Genomic DNA, 20,026 nt, shown 5'->3' on the forward strand with positions numbered 1-20,026 from the left:
AGAGAGAGAGAGAGAGAGAGAGAGAGAGAGAGAGAGAGAGAACGATGATGGGGATGAAGAGAAAGGAGAAGAGAGGAAAGAAGGAAAGATCGGTGGTGGGAATGGAGGTTGGGAGTGTTGACGGGTGTGGGTGGCAACAAAAACTCCCTCCCTCGCTGCAGCCGAAACCTGTGATGAAGGCAGAGACGATGGGAGGAGAGCCCAGAGATGCAGGGAGAAGAGATTGCCCTTTCAGGGAGGGGCGAGCAAGGGAGAGGGCGGGGAGGAAATGGAAGGGAATGAAGAAACCGAGGAAGAGCTTCCTTGTCCCTTTTCTCCCACTGCAACAGATTTCAGGAGCAACTGCAGCCTCCTCCTTTTCCCTCCCACCATCCTGTAGTCATGCCACTCTCCTCCTCCTGATTAAAAAGAACTAAAACCAAGGTGCTAAGTTTACTGAAGAGCCCATTCCCCACTCCCACCCCCATCCTTGCCGTCCCACCCCACTTCACATACCCCAGGAAAAGGGAGCACCCAGTTATTCAGAGTCCCTTTAGAAATTGGAAGGTAAACTGCTCGCTAGGCAGAAAGGAAAGAAAAATCCAAAAGCTGACAGCTTTTGGCAGCTCCCAAGAAATTGAGGACTCCTGTCTGAGAGCACAAGACAGGCCTGTAGAAGGTCAGGCTGATCTGGAAGCAGAACATGACCTTGAGGTGGGACTTGAAAAACAGAAAGAAATGATTAATAAGGAGCAAAAACGAGCCCTGGGGAAGCTGCAAAAATTGACAGCCTGGGTAGGGGCGCTAGAGATATTCCCAGAGAAAAAAAAAGCACACTGAGTGGTGAAGTTGGTGGCAGAACAGTCTGGAAGCTCCAGAACCTCTGCCAAACGCCGAGTGGAGGAAAGGAATATCTCGCCTGCTAGGAAGAAACTCTGAGGAGGCGGGCCTGGAGGAAGGAGCCAGAGCACCTGCTGAACATGAGTCTCCCTGGGTAGAGACCACAGACTTGTCTCTCTACTAATATTTTCATAGGCCTTGGATTCTATTAATATAGAACCAGTGGGAATGGATGCAAATTGCATAGAATATCTCCTCACAGGATCCAAGACATAACATTTTCCAGAATTGCCCATGAGTGTCCAGGTGATTTTTCTCTGAATCCAAAAAAAAAAAAAATGGATCACATAATACTCCATCAGACTTCAGAGGGTATTGCATTGCTAAATTGGTAAGTAAACTGTTAACTAGCTTTATAAACAAGGCACAGTTGGATTCTTAAATCTTCATCTTCCTCCCCCATAACTATAGAAACCAAAATGCCTACTGTCTTGCTAAATATTAGAAAAGGTGTCTGAGTTGTCTTCATAGCAATAGGTATCACAGTACACACTGTTAAAACATGCTACTATAGTAAAACAAAAAACACATTTTTACTTTGTTTCTTATTGGCTCTGGAAGGGAGTGTAATTAAGGTGTGGGAAATGTTTCAGATTAGTTATTTAAGTTACTGAAATGTCAAAGTCTGAACCAAGTTTTTAAATTTCAATTTATTTATTCTTTTACAATTTATTAAGAAAATCTTCAATACTTAGAATTAATGGAATTCTTTCATTTTGTGAATTTTTTTTCCTGACAAAAGAAAATTCACGTACCTGTTTTAAAAATGCTTCACAGGTATACACTTGATAAATTAAATTAATAAATTATTCAAGAAACTAAATTACCTCTGGTTTTTAAAATGCTGTAGTATCTAGGTAGTTGAATAAAATATATGTAATCTGGAGCTCAAAGCCTATTTGCATAAGACTCTTCATTAATGAAAAGTGCTGCTTTTAGGGATGAATGATAGGTATTGATGAGAGCATGAGAGATATTGGTGTTTGCAGTAGTTCCAGATCATGTTCTGGGAGTGGTCCCTGAAGAGAGAAATATTCTGGGAAGATGCTGATATGTAGAGGAACTAGCACCTCAGACATTTCTCTGTCTCAATACCTCCCAGCATTATTGTAAGAAAAGACATGAGATAATATTTGTAAAAAGTTGTGCAAACTTCAAAACACAATGTACGTGTTCACTATTATGCCGAGCTTTTAACACAGAGGCTTCAAGGAATTTCCTCTTGAGTGAGATCTGGGTGGGTCTCTCTCTCTCTCTCTCTCTCTCTCTCTCTCTCTCTCTCTCTCTCTTTCTCTCTGTGTCTGTCTGTATATCTGTATCTCTCTCTCTCTCTCTCTCTCTCTCTCTCTCTCTTTCTCTTTCTTTCTCCACTATATAAATCGTCTGGTATAATTTCATCTGTATAACTTCTCTGATTTCTGTTTTCTTTTGGCTTGCAAAAATGGGTTTATTTGCTATATGTCAGTTTCTTCCCAGAGTAATTAGTCTCCACCAATGAAGAGAATCTTAGACAGATGATCTTTGAACCTTGGGTTACCTATACAAACTAAAAATTAGGTTAAAAATTCCTATGATCATCTTTCTATAATCACATAGTTAATTCACTGCAAATAATGGCTGTATTTCAGGATATTCCTAAACACTTGCCTAACATTTAAAAGTTTTGATGGTTACTCCTAGAAGTAATTTCTGTCTCTTGAAATTCTGAATTTTCAAAAATTATCCACATATTATTTTTATTTTCCTTCTTTAAAATAATAAAATAGCTTCTTTTATTCCTTCAATAGTAAAAACCACAACATGTTACTTTGTTTAAAAATATGTCTTTGAATACAAACATATTCAACATTTCTCTTCAAGATTAAAAAAAATGAGGTGGTTAGTATTTACTATCTTCCAGTAATACAAATTTCCTAGTTTGAACAGGCCTTCCTCCCTAGCAATTAATTGTTGCTTTCTACATAAAACCAAACATAAGACCCCCTGTTCCAAAAACAAATGGTTCATCTCCTACCTATGCAAATAAACTTCTAGCTATTTTTTAAAAATCTAACTTCTCAAATCATTTAGAATGTTCTATAAAATTAAAGGTAGAGAATAGCTCCCCAATCTCATTTTTAAAAAATGTATTTTATTGATGTCTTTAGATTTTTTTCCTTATAGCATTAAAATTATGCCCAATAACCCTGCCCCTTTGACTCCCAGAGAGCTAGCCCATATTTTACAAAACAAAAAAAAAAGGGAGAGAAATCAGCAAAACTGTTTAATATGTTTCAAAAGTCTGAAAAATGCACAATGAACCATATGAATGGAATACCCACTACTAAAAAGGGAGGGGAGGGAAGTTCTCATATTTCTTCTTTTCAACCATGCTTGTTCTTATAACTTCGCAAATTCAATTTTGTTTTTTTGCATGTGGTTTTTCTTCCTGTTTATATTGTTGTAGTCATTGTTTGTGTTGTTTTCTTCTATCTTCTGTCTTCTGTCATTCTCTATGAATTCATATAGACCTTTCTATGCTTCTCTGTATTCATCATATTCATCATTTTCTACAGCACAATAATATTCCATTATATTCACCCATGAAAATTTCTTTAACAAAAATAGTTTACAATTTTTGTAAACTTTGTAAACTTATACAATTATTTACTATCACCTAAAGTGTTATTATAAATAATCTTGTGTCTATGGAGAATTTCTCCTTACCAATGTCCTCCCTGGGATATAAGCCCCAAGAAACTTTGGATCAAAGAGTATGGACATTTAGGCACTTTAATTGCATAATTCCAAATTATTTTCCAAAATGGTGATTATACTCATTGCAATTGGTACGGTGCCTATCTTATCATAATCCATCGAACACTGACAATTTCTATATTTTGTCATCTCTACCAATTAGCAGAGTGTGAATTAAAGCCACAGGGTTTTCTTGATTTGGATTTCTTTTATTATTAGTGATTTGGAGCATTCCTTTATCTCACTCTTGATAGCTGGCAATTCTTCTTTTAAGAACTATTTGCTCATATCCTTTGACCACTTATCTGTTTGTGAATAATTTTTCTATATCAAGAAGGGAACAAGTATTTAAGTGCCTACTATATGCCAGACACTGTGCTCAGCACTTTACAAATATTATCTCATTTGATTGTCACAACACTCTGGAGGTAAGTGTCATTATTATCCCTATTTTACAGGTAAAGAAATTTAGGTAGATGCTTAAATTTAAAGTGACTTCAGAACCTAGTTCTATAGCTATGTAAACATAATATGGGTACATATACATGTATATTATATACTTGTATATATGTATGATATATACATACATAGGTTAATTCTTATATTTTAATTATTATAATCTGTTAAAATATATATACAGATATATGTATATACAGAGATATATTGTTTATATATCTTGGATACCAAACAAATTTAATACAAAGATTTTTTTTTGCCCATTTGACCATCTCCTTTCTCATCCTAAGTGCATTAATTTTGTTTGTGAAGAAACATTTCAGTTTCATTTAATCAAAATTATCTATTTTATCTTTTATAGTTGCTGCTATCCCTTGTTGTACAAGGAATACATCTCCTGTTCTCAGATGTAAAATGTATATGATCTATTGCTCTTCTAACTTTTAATGAAAATGACTTTAATATTAATTAATCACATATCCATTTAGAATGTATTATAGAATGTGGTGTAACATGTTGGTTCAAGCCTAACTTCTACCAGTCTGCTTTCCAGTTTTCCCAGCAGGTTTTACTTAAATAGGACTTCTTTACTAAGAAAACAAATTATGTTTTCAGGATTATTAAATACTGGACTATTTCCTTCTATTATTTCAGGTTCTCTCTTGTCTAGTCTGTTCTACTGATCTATCTTTTAAACAACTCTAATGGCTGCAGCTTTTTAATATAGTTTGAGATCTGCAAGTGCTATTCCTCTTTCATTCATTTACCCTGATAGTCTAAATATTTTATTTTTCCAAATGAATTTTATTATTATTTTTAGAGTTCTGTAAACTACCCCTTTGATGATCTGATTGGCATTAAAACTATAAATCACCTTTGGTAGGTAGTATTGCCTTTTTTTTTTTATTAAATTGGCACGACCAAGTTATAAGTAGTGAATATTTTTCTCTTTGGAAGTTCTTCTTAATTTATTTTATGGAGCATTTTGAAGTTGAATCTATATGAGTATTTTGCCTTCTTTGGTAGATTGATCTCCAAATGTTTTATGAGTTTTGTATTTATTTGAAATGGGATTTCCCATTTCTATTATTGACCCTTCAATATTATCATATCAAAATGCTATTCATTTTTGAAAATGTATTTTGTAGTCTTGAATAGTATCTTTGCTGATTTTTCAGAATTTTCTAAGTAAATAATATAATCAGAAAATGGAGATAGTTTTGTCTCTTCTTTACCTACTTTTATTCTTTTAATTTTTTCCTCTTGTCATTGCTATTACTAGCATTTCCAGAACTTTATTAAATAAAAGTGGAGAGAGTAGGCATCTTTGTTTTACTCTTTTATTTATTGGGAAAGTTCTTAGTGTATCCAAATTGCATAGTCGACTTGTGGTTTTAGATAGATACTTTTTATGATATCATAAAGTTCTCCATATGCTTCTACTTTGTAAGATTTTTAGCATAAATGAGTATTGCACTTTGTCAAAGACTTTTTCTGTATCTATTGAGATAATCATGTGGTTTGGGATTAAAATATGATTATGTTGATTGTTTTCTTAATATTCAAACATCACTGAATCCCTGGCAAAGCTCCAACTTTGTCATAATGAATGATTTCTTGGATGAATTACTGAAGTCTGTTTGACAAAAAATTTTTTTTAATTGAATTGATATTCATAAATAATATGATCAATAGTTCTCTAATGCTTATCTTTCCCTGACTTAGACATCAAGACTATATATGTCTCATAAAAAGAGTCTAGAAGAGTGATTTCTTTCTCAATTTTTAAGAATAATTTTTTATAATATTGGTGCTAATTAATCATTTAAAGCTTTGATAAAATTCTTCTGTGAATCCATCTGGACCAAGAGTTTTCTTTTTTTTTGCTAGTGCCATTATAGATAGGGATAGCTAAGTGCCTGAGTGGAGTCAAGAAGATCTGAGTTCAAATCTAAGCTCAGACACTTGATAGCTGTATGAACCTGGGCAGGACACTTAACCTCTGTTTCCCTTAAGTCACTGGAGAAGACAATGGCAAACTATTCCAGTATCTTTGCCCAGAAAACTCCCAAAAAAATGGGGTTGTGAAGAATTGGACATAACTGAGTGACTGAACAACAACAACAATCTATCACAGATAATTTTATTTTTTTTGTGATGGTATTATGTAAGATATTTATTATGTTAGTTTAGATATTTTACATTTTTTAACATATTCCTCCATTTCTTTTGTCTTCTTGGTTTTGGTAGAATGTAACTGTACATATTGGGTTCTGATAATTCTCTTTATTTCTTGATTTGTTGTGATTTCACTTTGTTAATTTACTATTTTGTTAATTTGATTTTTTGCCCTTTTTAATCAGATTTGGTAAAGTTTGTCAATTTTGCTTCTTAAATAGCTTTTAATTTTATAATTTTATAGTTAATTTTTTGGATTCCAGTTTATTTCTCCTCTAATTTTTAATATCTCTATTTTTCTATTTATTTTGGGTTTATTTGTTGACTTCCTAATTTTTTGATATGCATATTCAGTTCATTAATCCTTTTTTAATAAATGAATCTTGTTGTTAGCATGGTTTTAGTAGATAGAAATGTTTTCCTGAAGACTATTTTAGCTGCATCCCAGAAATTTTGGCATATTGTTTCATCATCATCATTTTCTTTCATATAATTATTGTTTCTGTGATTTATTCTTTAACCAATTAGTATTGCATTGTTATGTCTCCATAAGAACTGATAAATAGAAGCATGTATAGAACAATTTTACATATATATGTATGTGTGTATGTATATATATATATACATATATATATATGTACACCTGTTTGTGTCTAATAGTAGTCATCTCTAGGGTAGGGGGGTGAAGAGAGAAGAAAAAAAGAAAAAAAGAATTTACATGATAATTTTGTTGTAAATTTGAAAGGAATAGCAAGCTATACATAGTAGATTTGCAATTCCATGTGCAATCATCTTTTTAATTGTACTGCATTATGGAAATTCTTGTTTTATTCCATAAATTAAAATAAAAATTACTTTTTTTCTTCTTTTCATCCAGTTAACTAATTCTTCCCCTCTTTTATTTACTCTCAGTTAAGTCCTCATATAAAATGCCTTTCCTCTCCTCCCTTTCAACTTGTTTTGTTTGTTAATTTGAAATTTTGTTCTGTACCTTTTTCTTAAAAAGTTATTTTAATTCTTTGTGTGTTTATTCTAGATCTTTTGATTCCCAAGCGCTATACTCATTTGTTCCTTCTTTAGTCTTTATATCTTTTGTTGATTTAAAGCTTCTCTGATACTTACTTTGAGTTCTTTCTTCTAAATGTTGTACTTCTAAATGTTGTCATCATTGTTCAGTCATGTCCTACCCTTTGTGACCCCATGGACCATAGCACATCAGGCCCTTCTATCCTCCACGGTGTCTCAAAACCTGTCCAAACTCACGTTCATTGTATCCGTGACACTATCTATCTCATCCTCTGCTGTCCCCTTTTCCTTTTTTGCCTTCAATCTTTCCCAACATCAAGGTTTATTCCAATAAGTCCTGTCTTCTTATTATGTGGCCAAAGTATTTAAGCTTCAGCTTCAGTATTTGACCTTCCAGTGACTAGCCTGAATTAATATCTTTAAATATTGACTGATTTGACCTCCTTGCAGACAAGAGACTTTGAAAAGTCTTCACCAGCACAACAATTCAATGGCAGCACCACATCAATTAAAAGGAAAGACAAAAATTTTAAGGAGTTACAAAACAGCGCAAAGAACAAAATGAGCAGTTTTATATTAAGCCTGAGTCATATGAGCAACAAGAAAGCAAGACATTTTCTCTGAATTCCATGACTTCTCAAACCTCTCCAAATCAGAAATCTTGTGCTAAAGAAAAATCAACTTTGGCTATCTCCATAGTCTAAGAGACCCAGAATCCAAAAGGAAGTTTTAAAAAATCATGAATTGATGCTTACTGACCTTGAAGTCACTCAACACCTTTCTCATACTTCCCATGTTACTGGCAGTGAAGCTGCATTAGCTGACCCAAAGATACGACACAGAATTACAACAAATCTCACCCATAATATCATCTTCCCTCCTCTTTCCAGCACTGTGGAGACTCCGGCTCTAGGCTACAAAAGTTTGCTTGGGCTGGGACAGCCAACTTGGCCATAGCCCTTCATAAGCAAAAGCCTGCCAAGGTCTGCAACCCAAGAAGTACCAGTGCCACTAAGTTCTAAACTGCCAATTCCAAGCCAGGGAACTAAGGAACTGAGGGAGTAGGACAGGTCACCAGGAAAATACACTGTGTGTGTATGGGGAAGGGCAAGGAATGATGCAGTACCCCACCTAGCCTGAGGGAAAAAGTGTAGCATACAACTGGGGCCAGTTCTGACTACCCACAATCAGTTGGGGCAGAGATCTAGATTTGTCCAGTCTGGGAAGATGTTGAGATGATTTGAGATCCAGCCCCAAGGAAACCACAATCAGAGGAGAGGGAGTCAGAAAGTGAGTTATAAGGAAAATAAGTCAGGAGAGGAACAACTGAAATTACCACGTATTTCAGGAAGAAGAAAACTCAAAAACCTTGGACATAAATCAACAAGAAAATAGTAACAATAGAAATAAATATTCCCTCCTGATCTAGTAAATGAATTCAGGGATCTATGAACAAACAATGTAAAAGAAAGGAAAATTATCTAAAACTTTATGAACCAGTGGACCCTGTGGAATTTCAGGAGAACATAGAACCACAACATACTGTTCCTGAGTGGCTTAAAAGAGAAATGAGAATTATGAGACCATAATACCTTAATAAAGGAAATAAAGGAAGAGAATTGTACAGAACTTCTGAACATAGAAAATAAAATTCAAATTCAAAGAATTCATAGCTCACTCACAGGACAAAACAAAAATCCTAAGGCTATGGACTCCAAGATACATAGTGGTTAAATTTAATAATTCAGTTAAGAAACAAGTCCTGCAAACAATCAGGAGGAAGAACTTCAAATACAAAGGAAAAGGCATTAGAATAAAGTAAGAGTATTGTGTATCCACTAGAAAACTTGAGAGGGAATGGAATAATGTGTTCTGAAGGGCAATGGAGCTCAAGATTCAGCCCAGGGTGACCTACCCTGCAAATGTGAGCTTGACCATACAAGACAAAAGATGAGCATTTAGCTTAACATTAAGTAAAAATTATGTTGTAGAGGCTTGAGAGGAAAAGAAATTAGATAAGAAAGTACCTTGAAGACTCTGGAGTATGTGTAAATGTTCTGTAACTGGCTCTGATCAGCCTCCAATGCATTGATTATTAGCTTCTCTGACTGTAGTTGTGGAACTGGAACTAGGGATGCCTCCCCAAAGGCTTTAATCATCCTCTTCCTCCTCTCTCTTGGTTTGACTTTTTCTTAGTTAACTTTTTCCTTCTAGATGATATTGGGCAAGAGACAATGTTGTAGCATTGTTGTAGCATCTGAAGCAAATGTGTCCCCATAATAACAGATTTCTCTAAGTTGTATAACTCCCATGCCACCCCCTTTATTTTAGGAGAAAGAGAATACTCTGAAGGCTATGATCTTGTAAATTTAAAGAGGTCAGGAAAGTGAGGCATCCTGGATTTCAGGATTCTGGGCATCTAGGAATCTCACTGTCAAGTCCATGCAAAGCGTTGTATTGAAGCTAGCCCAGCAGAGCTAATAGTAGTATTGCTGGATCAAATGGTATGAACAGTTTGGTTGCCCTTTGGGCATAGCTCTAAATTGCTCTCCAGAATGGTTGGATCAGTTCACAACTCTACCAACAATGCATTAGTGTACCAATTTTCCCACACCTTCTCCAACATTTATCATTATCCTGTTTTGTCATTACCCAATTTGATAGGTGTGATGTGGTACTGAAGAGGTCTAGAGGTTTGGGGTGCTCAGACCACAAGATCTCAACGCAGGCCCTACCTGAATGAATTCAACTCCAGTCTTCTTCCAGCCAGAGAAAAAGTTTACTAGAGATAAATCATATAGGCCAGACTCTTAAGGAATCTGAATATTAGTAACGCCTGTAGGGACGAGTGGGCATGAGAGAGTCTCAGCCTTTTGGGCATGAGAAAGTCTCAGTGTTTGAATGGGGGCCAGGGTGGATCTTATATACACTAAAGTAACTTTGGGTGGCCAGAGGAGGGGGCTGGGAAAAGGGTCTAGATGAGAATTCCCATTGGAAGGTCTGAGAGATTGAATAGACAATGGGAATAGATAATGAGAGGGACTGGAAGGAAGAAGTTTGAAAGGCATTTGCATAAGATCAAAAGGTGAGGCTAGGGCTTTCAAAGGGAGATAAGGGGAGTCCATAAGGAATCTAAAAGTTTAAGGGTTTTCTGGGACCCTAGACAAGCAGGAGCCAGATTCTTTTTAGGGCTAGGGGCTAAGGCCCATCTGAATAAGATTAAAAGGTAGGGCCAGGGCTTTCAAAGGGAGATAAGGAACTGGGGCCTGCAGAGCCAGATTCCCTTTGAGGCAAGGGGCGAAGATCTAGGCTTGGGCCTACACCCCATCAGTACCTCTGAGTAGTTTCAATTTACATTTCTCTAATCAATAGTGATTTAGAACATTTGATTTAACATTGTTTCTGAGGGAAACTGGCAAGAGCTCAGAAAACTTCCTGGATACTTTCCAGGAATACTTCCTGGATACTTTCCCATGTTACTGGCAGTGAAGCTGCATTAGCTGACCCAAAGATACGACACAGAATTACAACAAATCTCACCCATAATATCATCTTCCCTCCCTCTTTCCAGCACTGTGGAGACTCCGGCTCTAGGCTACAAAAGTTTGCTTGGGCTGGGACAGCCAACTTGGCCATAGCCCTTCATAAGCAAAAGCCTGCCAAGGTCTGCAACCCAAGAAGTACCAGTGCCACTAAGTTCTAAACTGCCAATTCCAAGCCAGGGAACTAAGGAACTGAGGGAGTAGGACAGGTCACCAGGAAAATACACTGTGTGTGTATGCCATCTTGATTCTGCCTGAACAGGTAATTTTCAAAGGAAGAAATCTATAGTCAATGAAAAAAATACTCTAAATCACCAGTGTGTGGTACAGCAACTCTAACACAATTAAATTCAGAGACTCTCAAGGTGGAAGCAAAAAGTTACTCTTTATTACAATCTCACGAGAAGGGGCATCTACTCTTCCAGTACACTACCAGCAGGAGAGAGGTGAGGCACAAAGTACAAAGCAAGGTTATATATCTTAAGGCAAACAAGAAACTCCCACCCCACCACTATCCCTTACTCCCATTGGCTAGGAGGCGGGCTTACATTCTAGGTGCGAAAATCGTTCCCATTCCCAAAGAACAAGGAAACAGGGTATAGCCAATCCAAACATACATGTCCTTATTTACTATACCTAATGCTGACGTGGCAGTGGCAATCAGGAGGAAGTTTTTAGGGTCAAATTCCTATAAGTTTAGGTAATTAAACTTATGGCCTGTTCGTTCTCTCAGAGCCTATCTCTAGTTTCGAGACAGTCTTTTCATCACCACCCTGAGAAGTCTTCACAGAGGTTATATCATTCAGTCCCCCCTCTTATTTCATACTGTCTGAAGACTTCTCACACCATTGTTGATATAATTCATCAACCAGCCTGCCACCTTGTTTTATACTATCATAACACACCCCCATGTTCATAGTCCTTGTTTCCCTATCATTATTCCCCAGATTTGCTGAAACTTGCTCCCTTAAAACCCTTAATTTAACAGATTCAGAATAAGCCACATCACTGTGGAAAGTCTCATTGGTACTTTCAATCATCATCTTTATATTGCCAGAGCCTACCCTCTGAACTGCCACTGTGGGTCCTCCTGGGATAATCTTTAGTGAGATCATCAATCGTTGTACTAGTCCCTTATTGCATGGAACTATACAACATCCTATAGCAGTTAATATTCTAACCATCCCTTTAATTAATTATCTATCTCAGAGTTCTCTGCCAACTCCTCAGCTAAAGTGGTTAAACCTTGCAATGCCTTAGTGATGGCTCTATCTGGGGCTGTGCTACTGGGCAACATTTCATCAGGGGATTTTGGGGACTTAAAATAATATGGGAGAAAGTGAACGGCACATTGACAAATTAAAAAGGGGGGGCAGTCTCCTTATTAAGTACAGATACAGAGACCCAAAAGTGACAATAAATTGTCCCTTTGAAGCTTCAGAAGTCTCTTCTCATACAGTTGTCTGACATTCTGGACATCATCTGGTCAAGTCCTGTGGTCCAGGTGCTGTTCAGTGTCCAGCAGACTCTCCTCCTGCAGAAATCCTCCTTCTTATGTCCTCTCTCTCCTACAAGATCGATCTTAACACAATTTTAAATTATCTTGCTAATAACTAGGGCAAATAATGAAAGTTAACTCAACCCCCATGTCTCCACTATTACAAGGTCAAAATTGGAACCTTGGCCAATTGTCATATTTTAAGAAACTCAAATTAGAGAAATTAGAACTTAACCTTACATTCTGCATTACTTCTAGTTTTATATCTTGCATTAATTCAGAATTCATTCTTATTCATATTCCCCCATCAGGAGGATGAGATTCCACTAAGGAATTAATAACAGACTCCAATACATAGTAGTTAATTTAAAACCAGTACATATCAAATACTAAAACAATCCCAACTTCTAGTCATGTCCAAATAAATGATCCTTAATTAAAATGGATGCTTCTTTGAAGGCATTTACAAGGTAAGTCACAAGCTATTCCTCTTTTAACATTAATTTGTAACAAATTGAGACAACTTTAACATTTACTAAGTATTAACTAAGTAACAGAATAATATCCTACTTCCACAATCTCTTGGCTAGTTATCCCCTAATGATGGGGTATGGATCCAAGCCAAGACCTTTGCCCCTGGCCCCAGAGAGAATCTGGCTCCCATTTGTCTATGGGACCCAGAAAACCCTTATACTTAGCTTAACTGGCCTATATGATTTATCTCCAACAAACTTTCCCCCTGGTCAAAAGAAGACCTGGGCTGAACTCCTTCAGGCAGGACCCTCGTGTTGTGACTTGGAGTCCCAGCACCTCCAAACCTCCAGACCTCCAGACCTCATCATAACCATTATGGGAAATTAAAGGATCCTGACTTATACACAGGAATATACTAGTAACAGATGTCAAGACTGAATACTTAATTATGAAATTATAGGCCAAATAACTCAATCTTATACTTACATCTTCCTATAGCCTCAGATGTTCCTGCATCAATCTATTGTTTAATAGATTAGATATTTATGCTTACAAACTTATGATTGTAGGAATTTACCATGAAAGAACATAACTAAAGTAAGGGAACAATGCTTCCCTAGAGCCATGTCAGCTCCAGGCAGAAGTTACACATATATGACCAGTTGCATTGAGCCAGACTTAAAGTCTGCCAGGCGTCATAGTGGGGAAATTGAGTCAGGAGAATCCTACCTCAGCCACGCAGAAAAGTCGTTCTCCCAATCTTCCCATGAGAACACCCCCTTGTAGTTCATAGGTGCAGCTCACAAACCTCTTTGCAGGTTGCTGGTGTCATGGGTCAGTAGCTCAATCAGTTCCTTGTTAACCATGCCTGGAGTTAGACTCAGAATAATAGCTCATTAACAGTCCCCAGGGTCTTAGATAGCAAACTCCCCTTATCGGTGTTTTCAGGTGGAAATATAGTTTAATTGGGGAACATCTCCAAAGTAGTTTGCATAACTTCTTACACATGTTCTGATTCCTAATAACATCCTGAGTAAAACAAAGTTTCCATTAAGATCACAAGTTGCTATTCTAAATAAATTTGCCTCTCTGTTTCTCAAGCTTATTTATTCCTTTCTAACCATTCTTAATCTGAAAGAATGAGACAATTTTAGGACTTGAATCCTATACGTATGATAAGTTCAAACAGTAATTTTAACTATTGCTAGGCCATGGAATGAATTCTGATCAGAACAGTAAGATCTTTGCTATTTACAGCTTATATGCTTTAGTGTTAATCACTAGCCTTAGATCTCTGATGCTGCTTCCATTGAAACTATTCCTCTAAAAGCACCTAGTTAAGTCCAGTCCAAGGACACAGCAAACCCAGGAATGAAACTCTAAGTTCGTAGTAGGTTTGGATATAATCTTCTTGCAGCTAGAAATTTAGAATATCAAAGATTTTATCAAAACATTTTTTTATGAAAGTATCTCCCTTTCTCAAAAACAACTTACAATTTCCTAATTACCCTAAAATTCCTAATTACCTAAATTCTCTAGTCAAAAGGTACCTATAAGAATTATGAGATTTTACAAAATCTTTTTTTTTTGCATAATTACCAGGTTTCTTTTCACACACACACACAAAATAGTTTTACCAGTGCTTGACTTAACAATAACTCCAAATAGCTTAGTTAACAAATTTAAACGCCATAAGTGAAAGCCAGATAATCCCAGCTAAAACTTCCCTTTAAACACAGACAAAACTTGGAAGTTCTCATTTCTTAAATTACAATATTTAAAAGGAAATATTACAAAACAGGACCATATAAAATGCACCAACAGCCTTGATTCATTCCTTTTTCTCTTTTCCCTGAAGGCACAATTAATTTAACAACATTCTGGATTACAAAAGAAATTGCCCTTCCAGCAACATAATACAATTGCTTACCAGATTACATCATATAAGAAAATTCAGAAACAAGTAAGCAATATACTAAAACTTGAAACAGACCCAATAAAAATCTTTCTTTCTTTCTGAACCCTTTCACCTGGTCCAACAGCCTCCAGGGACCATTCCCACCCTTATAGACTGTTTTTTTTTCCTGTTATCTATGCTAGTCCATCATTGTCTTTTTACTGGTAGCCACAATGAAAGGTCAGTTGATGGGATTATCCAGAGATTTGGCCATGTGGGAATAGAATTACCAAGGGTAGGAAATGGAACCTAGGTGGGACCAAGGGTGGGAAGTGATCTGGGACCATAGGGAGGCAAGACAATGGAGGGGAGATTGGGTGTAGCCACAATGAAAGACCAGTTGATGGGGTTATAGCCTCAGGGAAACGCCAGAGATTTGGTCATGTGGGAAAGTCCAGGGTTTTTCCTTTCTGGGGCCCAGATTCCAACCCCATCATTACCACAGGGCATACATTATAAAATTATTTCCACAATTGCAATAAACTTTGAAATGACCCATTATCAACTTAGATGGATGTACTTCTAAGTCACTTTGTACAGAAAATCATTCATCTTATCACTAATATGTTGAGACAATAACTTTAAACCACCACACATTTTTATAATAGTCAAGATTTTAAATAAAACCTGCTATCATAGTCTTATAACCAAATACACTTCACTAAGTATTTAACAGTTTTCAAATTATCTCATCTTTATCACTAAAGACCCACTGCAGGTCAAGAGTTAACACCATTTCTACCTCATAATGGTCCCTCAGATTTTACAATCTAAGAGTTTTAGAAATACAATACAATTTAGAAATACAGTAATAACTTAAACAATAAACTTCAGACAACATCAATTGCATTTCCATATTATCACATATAGAAATGATTGCCCTTATTACTCTTATAATACTTTTAACTTTTAATATTAACTAATAATGCCACATCTCACAACAACCATTATTATTTTTTTTAATAGAACAGTAAACTTAAATCCAATCAGATTTGAATTAATAATCACTAATGATAAACATTTAAAAACATTTTCATTTTAAATCCAATACTCCTGGCCCTTTAAAAGGAAATAGTTTCCACAAATTTATATATTCCCTTAAAAAGACACATGGTGACAATTCCTGCTCTTAATTCTCCTTTTCTTTCCTACTTCTTTAAGGGAACTAAGAAAAAGTCCCCAGTCCTTTTTAGCAGCTTATCAAATGGAACCACCCACCTGAAAATCTCAGGCTTCAGCAATTTGAATCAATGTTAACTAGATGTAATCAATTTTCTCCCCTTAGGCAGAAGGCCTCTAGAGTTCCAATAAGTAACTGAACAGCCCAGTTTACATAACAATATCCAATCACAATGAGCTGCAAAATTTTCATTTTCAATTCTTCTACCCAAATGACACCCACCAAGGCCAGGACAGTTTTGAACTCTGAAAGGACGTAAGAATTGCAAATCCAGAGAAAAGCACTCTCCCCTTTTTCTTTCTTGTCTTTCCCTTCACGTTCAAAAGTTTGGCCAGAATTAGAATGTAAAGAGAGAGAGAAAAATCTTTTTTTTTTCCAACAGTTTCCAAAAGCTTCCAAATCTTTTACTCTCAAACCCTCTGTTCACACTGTTTATGCAAATAGCTTATACTTTTCTTCCTACCCAGACTCCTTTCATTCCTACATCCTTAAACTTTCTTGCGTTTCCCTCTGATGGACTTTGATTAAAGTCCCTTTAAAACTGCACGTATCTTATTTCTTTCTAATTCTAACCTGACACTTCAAAGATCCTTCTCGACTGGCCTTTTACCAATCATATAACCTAAATAATAAAGTATTTGTCTCTCTTTCTCTCTCCCATCCACCCACTCCTCTCAGGCTGCTGTAATTAGGGAGGGAGAGGGGAAGAGAAAGAAAGTAAACATTTTTTTCCAAGTAATAAATCCAGCTGCAGTCCCCACATCCCACAGGGTCTCAGACTACACAGACACACAGACAAATGACAAACAGAAACAAAGTCACGAAACAAATCCTGTTTATATTTTCTTTTCCTTTTTTTTGTTTTGTTTTGATAGTGCACTTAATTACTCAATTTGTTCCCTATATTTTTGGTAATTCATCTCAATCGCTAAACCTAGCCCTTAAGGGGCTATCTTCCAGAATATCAAATGGCAGCTTCTGATCTGCTATTTTAGACTGTTCCTTGCCCATGATTCTCCTACTAATGAGCAACACACAAAGGAATTTGATGGGGAGAGATCATTCTCATCCCTGAGTCAGAGACTGACTCAACAATTACAATTAATCACCAGAAGACGTTGCCCTCTCCACACAGTCACCCAAGTGCTCCCTCAATGTCACCAGAAATTTGGCCAGGCAGAGCCACCTCAAAACCCCGAGTCAAAGGCTTAGCAGTTAGTGAATTTGGTCGAGGGTTGTCGCCTTCCCTCCAGGTCAGAGACCTACTAATAAAGTGACATGAGAGCCACTTACCTCTGGGCTGTACGCATACAACTTATGTGACTGATCCAATGCACCTTAATTGCTGCCTGTGGCTGGCCGACTTCACAAAATCCTGTTGCTGACCTGAATTTAATTGTGTTAGAGTTGCTGTACCACACAGCTTTGGAGGTTCCACCGAGATTTGCCCACCTGTGAGCGAGATCCCTAAATCTGGACCATGAGGGTCAGGGTGCCACCAGAGATTTCTCCAACAGCCCTCAGGCCAGATTTAGGGTACTTTCACTCTGCTTTGGTGAGAACTAGAAGAGAGAGCTCGGGGAAGCAAAAAGTGGAAGAAATTCAGAGACTTCTCAAGGTGTAAGCAAAAAGTTACTCTTTATTACAATCTCGTGAAAAAGGGCATCTACTCCTCTAGTACATTACCAGCAGGAGAGAGGTGAGGCACAAAGTACAAAGCAAGGTTATATATCTTAAAGCAAACAAGAAACTCCCACCCCACCACTATCCCTTACTCCCATTGGCTAGGAGGCGGGCTTACATTCTAGGTGCGAAAATCTTTCCCATTCCCAAAGAACAAGGAAACAGGGTATAGCCAATCCAAACATACATGTCCTTATTTAGTATACCTAGTGCTGATGTGGCAGTGGCGATCAGGAGGGAGTTTTTAGGGCTGAATTTCTATAGGTTTAGGTAATTTAAACTTATGGCCTGTTCATTCTCTCAGAGCCTATCTCTAGTTTCGAGACAGTCTTTTCATCACCACCTAAGAAGTCTTCACAGAGGTTATATCATTCACCAGTAATTAGAGAAATACAAATTGAAAGTCCTCTATTTCACTGAATGACCATTTTTTCCCCTGCAGGATTATACTCAGTTTTGCTGGGTGAGTGATTCTTGGTTGTAATCCTGTCTCCTTTGCCCTCCAGAATATCATATTCCATGCCCTGCGGTCCCTTAACATAGAAACAGCTAAATCTTGTGTTATCCTGATTGTGTTTCCACAATACTTGAATTGTTTCTTTCTGGCTGCTTGTAATATTTTCTCCTTGACCTGGGAACTCTGGAATTTGGCTACAATATTCCTAGGAGTTTTCCTTTGGGGATCTCTTTCAGGCGGTGATCGGTGGATTCTTTCAATTTCTATTTTGCCCTCTGGTTCTAAAATATCAGGCAGTTTTCCTGGATAATTTCTTGAAAGATGATGTCTAGGCTCTTTTTTTTTATCATGGCTTTCAGATAGTCCAATAATTTTTATATTCTCTCTCCTGGATCTATTTTCCAGGTCAGTTGTTTTTCCAATGAGATATTTCAAATTGTTTTCTAATTTTTCGTTCTTTTGGATTTGTTTTACAGTGTCTTGATTTCTCATAAAGTCACTAGCTTCCAATTGCTCTATTCTAATTTTTAAGGAAGTATTTTCTTCAGTAAGCTTTTGGACTTCCTTTTCCATTTGGCCAATTTTGTTTTTTAGGGCATTCTTCTCCTCATTGGCTTTTTGGACCTCTTTTGCCATTTGGGTTAGGCTATTTTTTAAGGTGTTATTTTCTTCAGTATTTTTTTGGGTCTCCTTTAGCAAGCTGTTGACTTGTTTTTCATGATTTTCTTGCAAAACTTTCAGTTTTTCCTCTATTTCTCTTACTTGCTTCTAAAAATCCCTTTTGAGCTCTTCCAAGGCCTGGGACTGATTCATATTCTTCTTGGAGGCTTTGGATTTAGGAGCTTTGGCTTCATTGTCTTCTTCTGGTTGTATGTTTTGATCTTCTTTGTCACCAAAGTAAGATAATATAGTCTGACTCTTTTTGCACTGCTTACTCATGATCCCAGTCAATTATTTGAGTTTTAAACTCTTTGTTAAGGTAAAAATCTGCTTGCAATGTGGAGAATGTACTATCCCAAGCTTTGGGGGTTTGTACAGCTGTTTTCAGAGATAGTTTTAGGGTCCTAAAAATTTTCAGTTCTTTCAGGGTGCTATGATAAGGGGCGAGGTGTTTTCTCTCCACCGCCACAACAAGCTTCACCACACCAGCATTCCTCTTCACCCCAGGACCACCCCTCAGAACTGTGACCCAGATCCAAGCACTGGTAAAGCAAGAGATTCCTGCCTCAGCACTGGCAAAGAGATCCCTGAAATCCCCCTCTGATCAGCCACTCAATTACCCCTCAGTCTGTGGGCCGGAAGCTCAGGAAACAGCCACGGCCTCGGGCTGCACTGGAGACTTGTGGCTGAGACCTTGCTCCTTCTCTCACTGCAGTCACAGACTTTTCCCACTGACCTTCTAAGTTGTCTTTGTCGTTCCTGGGTTGAGAAGTCTGGAAACCGCCACAGCTGTCTGTGACTCAGTCCTCTGAGGCCTGCTCCAGGTTTGCTGCAGCCTGCACGTCCACACTGCTCTGTGCTCCTCTCCCCACCCGGCGTGATATACCTTTCCAATCAACCATGCAGGCTGTCTTTGGCTAGAAATTTGTTTCACTCTGTCTTTTTGTGGGTTCTGCTGCTTTAGAATTTGTTTAGAGCCATTTTTTATAGGTATTTAGAAAGGTTTTCGAGAAATACAAATTAAAACAACTCTGAGGTACCACCTTTCACAGATAAGATTGGCTAAAATGACAGAAAAAGAAAATGACAAATATTGGAGGGAATGTGGGAAAAATATACTAATTCAATGTATTTTTTGTAAATTTTTATTTTAAACTTAAATACAAAATAAAAAAAAGAAACAAACTAAATACTAAAACTAAAATAATACAAAATAAGAAAAGAAAAAAAAGCATTGCCATATGCACAGCAGAACATGAAAGAGGATTCACAATATATAGCAATAAATTTCCATTTCAAG

Source organism: Vombatus ursinus, unplaced genomic scaffold, assembly GCF_900497805.2.
Source record: "Vombatus ursinus unplaced genomic scaffold, bare-nosed wombat genome assembly UNPS02013950.1, whole genome shotgun sequence".
In the NCBI taxonomy this organism is placed as follows: Eukaryota; Metazoa; Chordata; class Mammalia; order Diprotodontia; family Vombatidae; genus Vombatus; species Vombatus ursinus.